The sequence below is a fragment of the Littorina saxatilis genome, linkage group LG7, assembly GCF_037325665.1.
Source record: "Littorina saxatilis isolate snail1 linkage group LG7, US_GU_Lsax_2.0, whole genome shotgun sequence".
NCBI lineage: Eukaryota > Metazoa > Mollusca > Gastropoda > Littorinimorpha > Littorinidae > Littorina > Littorina saxatilis.
Window position 1 is genome coordinate 50174553 of NC_090251.1, and position 4185 is coordinate 50178737.

The window sequence follows — 4185 nt, forward strand, 5'->3', positions numbered from 1 at the left end:
ACAGCTTGCAACAGACGTCGTTCTACCAGTGTTGTCAACACACAGTCCAGCTGGTCGTCAGCACAGTGAGGCAGTATGTCGCAGACAAGAAACTGATCCACTGGCGAACTTAACGATAGGTAGGACAGAGAATGTGAACTCATGAGAGAAGGTCTGATATCTTCATATTGACAGTGCTTACATGCTTCGCGTACAGCCCACTGCTTTAAAGAATCACTGACGCCTTGTATCAACATCGCTCCTACAGCCTTCCACTGACGTTGTTCTACCAGTATGGCCATCATAGAGTCCAGTCTGTCGTCAGCGAGTTCAAGGTCAGAAATTGGCATGCAAGCTGGTTGTGCTATTGGATGAAGAAAACGGTAATTGAATTATCCTCTTGTACATGTTGAGTCACGAACATCAATTGAGTGCAAAATGTTGATAAGCACCCCCATGCCTTCGATGGTCCACGCGCGGTCTTCATCTCTGACACATTCTATGACTTGCATTACACCTCAACTGGTGTTCGCTCGTCAGCAGTAAAACTGCACAGTCTGCTACATGACGGCTACTTTCAGACAGAATCTTCCTGACTTCTGTTCAGTCCTTGCTAGCTATAGCGCTCATCAGCTCTCTGCTGACCTCACACCACTGCTTCGTAGCGGGACTTGCCATTGTTTTGTTTTTTTCCATAACAACCAACGCCCTTTACATGACTTGTAGCTGGTAATCCTAACACAAATTTGATGCGGGATTTGCTTATGTGCGTAATCAGAGCTGTACGGGAAAAAACACATTAGATAAATAGTGTGATGCTAAACATACGTTAAAATCAGCTGAACATGTTACCGTTTCCTCTCTGTGTCCTCAACGGTCATCGTGTTCATTGTGTCTTCTCTACCTCCTTTACGATCTCCTTCGGTGAAATGTGGCTACCTGCACTTTTAGGATGAGGTGACAACCAAATCCTTTCATCGGCAGATAATGGAGGCTCCATGCCGTTGGTAAGGCTCACTTCATCCCCCCACGACTGTCATCTGACAGAGAAACAAACACAATTCACTCATGAAACATGGTGAAGCATCTTTCGGAACTTAACAAAAGACCCATTCTCTCCAAAATAACAGAAATAACAGACCAGCAGTCGATAATTGCATTGGAATTTTCAAGCGTGCGCACACGCTTGCACAGATTGAATCTTTCCAAGACTGTCATATTAACAAAGAAACAAACACGTTCCACTCATTTAATATGGTGAGGCCTATTTGTGAAATGTAAAAAAAACCAAAGATCATTCTTTTCAGAATCTGTTTGAATGTCCAAGCGTGTGTACGCTTGCACTGATTGAATGAATAACAAGTCGCGTAAGGCGAAAATACAACATTTAGTCAAGCTCAGTCGAACTCACAGAATGAAACTGAACGCATTGCATTTTTTTCCGCAAGACCGTACACTCGTAGCATCGTCTGTCCACCGCTCGTGGCAAAGGCAGTGAAATTAACAATCCACAAAAGCGCGGTAGCGGTTGCGCTGAGGAGGATAGCACGCTTTTCTATATCTCTATTCTTTTTAACTCTCTGAACGTGTTTTTAATCCAAACATATCATATCTATATGTTTTTGGAATCAGGAACCGACAAGGAATAAGATGAAATTGTTTTTAAATCGATTTCGGAAATTTAATTTTAATCATAATTTTTATATTTTTAATTTTCAGAGCTTGTTTTTAATCCGAATATAACATATTTATATGTTTTTGGAATCAGAAAATGATGAAAAATACGATGAACGTAATTTTGAATCGTTTTATAAAAAAATTATTTTAATTACAATTTTCAGATTTTTAATGTCAAAAGTCATTAATTAATTTTTAAGCCACCAAGCTGAAATACAATACCAAAGTCCGGTCTTTCTCGAAGATTGCTTGGCCAAAATTTCAATCAATTTGATTAAAAAATGAGGGTGTGACAGTGCCGCCTCAACTTTTACAAAATGCCGGATATGACGTCATCAAAGACATTTATCCAAAATATGAGAAAAAAACGTCTCGGGATATCATACCCAGGAACTCTCATGAAAAATGTCATAAAGATCGGTCCAGTAGTTTACTCTGAATCGCTCTACACACACACACACACACACACACACACACACACACACACACACACACACACACACACACACACACACACACACACACACACGCATACACCACGACCCTCGTCTCGATTCCCCCCTCTACGTTAAAACATTTAGTCAAAACTTGACTAAATGTAAAAAGCGGCTTGTCTTCTTTCGTCTTCTTATTGTGTTTAAAGGTAGATATCGTTGAGGAAGGATATGGAGGGAATAGGAAGGGGTGCGTTGGGGTGGGGGTGCGAGGAAGGGGACAGGATGCATCGACCAACGCAACTCAAGAATAAACAAGACTTACCTGGCCTTAGGTGAATCAAGCGACCTGCATATACTGTCCGTCCTCTTCTGTCAGAGCCAGAGACCTCCACCACACACCTTGCCTCCTGCAATTCACATGATGGGGTGAGAGGATTCAATTTCCAACAAACAACGCACTTTTTGTGTCAAAAAAGAAGGTTAACAACAAGCTGATTAACTAGACCTGATGTGTGCCACCTTGTGGGTAAACATGCTACTTCTCCTTCTTCTTCTTGTTCTTTTTACATTTAGTCAAGTTATGACTAAAGGTTTTAACATAGACGGGGAATCGAGACGAGGGTCGTGGTGTATGTGTGTTTGTGTGTGTGTGTGTGTGTGTGTGTGTGTGCGCGTGTGTGCGTGTGTAGTGTGTAGAGCGTTTCCAAGAAAATTATTGAACCGATTATAATGAAACTACACATGATATATCCTGGGTATAATATCCCAGACCATTTTTTTTTACGATAAATATATTTGATGACGTCATATCCGGCATTTTGTAAAAGTTGAGGCGGCACTGTCACACCCTCAGTTTTCGATCAAATGAAATTTTACTTTAGCAATCTTCGACAAAGGCCGGACTTTGGTATTGCAATTCATCTTGGAAGCTTAAAATTAATTGATGAGTTTGGTGATTAAAAATCTGAAAATTGTAATTAAAAATTTTTTTTTTATCAAATGATCCAAAAACAATTTCATCTTATTCTTCATTATTTGCTGATTCCAAAAACATATAAATATGTTATATTTGGATTAAAAACAAGCACTGAAAAATAAAAATATGAAAATTATGATTAAAATTAAATTAACAAAATTGGTTTAAAAACTATTTCATCGTATTACTTGTCGTTTCCTGATTCCCAAAACATATACAGATATGATATGTTTAGAATAAAAACAAGTTCAGAAAGTTAAAATGAACAGAAATACAGAAAAGCGTGCTATCCTTCTCAGCGCAACCACTACCGCGCTATTCTGGCTTGTTATTTTAACTACCTTTCCCACATTCTGTGAGTTCGACGTCGCCATCTTGACTAAATGTTGTATTTTTGCCTTTCGAGACTAGTTCTTATTGTCATTATCATTATCAATATTATAAAGACGCCCTTAAGCTGTTAAAAATTTATTTTGCAGCGGTAACAAATAAGGAGGGAGATCAGACCGTTTATGGAAACAAAAAAGTTATCGGATTTTCCCCAAATCATTAATATGAGCTTGAGACTTTGAGTGTGTGATACGCATGACTAATCATCTTTTGCATTAGGATCTGTGCGTGCAGAGGTTTAAAAAATATATATTTACGTGGTTGTGCCACAGTCAATCAATTAGATATTAATGCATCCATCTATGAAAAATCAGCCAGCCCATCAGTTCATCGCTTCCGTTTTTACACACACAAAAATCTATGTTCAGTTATCTGTCACCCAAGGCTATCAATTGGGTATGATTGATCTCTCGCGGTGTCGATTACACTGAACATGTAAGCATTACACTTACCTTTGCAACTGTCGCCTTGTAATGGTGCAAGTGATTCCGTTCCATCATTGCTTCCTGTAACGGATGACAGCAACGTTTCTTCTTTACTTCTTCCCGCTGCGCTGCGGCATTGACGTCAGTACTTCAGGAATGTCAAGGTCAGTCATTGTGAGCTCAGTTTTAATCAGCTATCCATTTGACAATGCCTAGCACATTTACAGCAAGGGTTAAACTCACTACCGCTGACAGGACACCTTACAGCTTGGTCAGTCTGAGCGCAACATGTTGAAAGCAA

At 39.5% G+C, this 4185-nt stretch overlaps 1 long non-coding RNA gene across 1 annotated transcript; it reads right to left on the reverse strand.

Moving 5' to 3' along the window:
- Positions 1 to 345: 345 nt before the first annotated feature.
- On the reverse strand, positions 346 to 3983 carry LOC138970377 (uncharacterized). The gene is made up of 3 exons (XR_011456915.1): positions 3912 to 3983; positions 2416 to 2500; positions 346 to 1019 (listed from the first exon to the last, which is right to left on the reverse strand). It is a non-coding gene; the product is annotated as an uncharacterized lncRNA (long non-coding RNA).
- Positions 3984 to 4185: the final 202 nt, after the last annotated feature.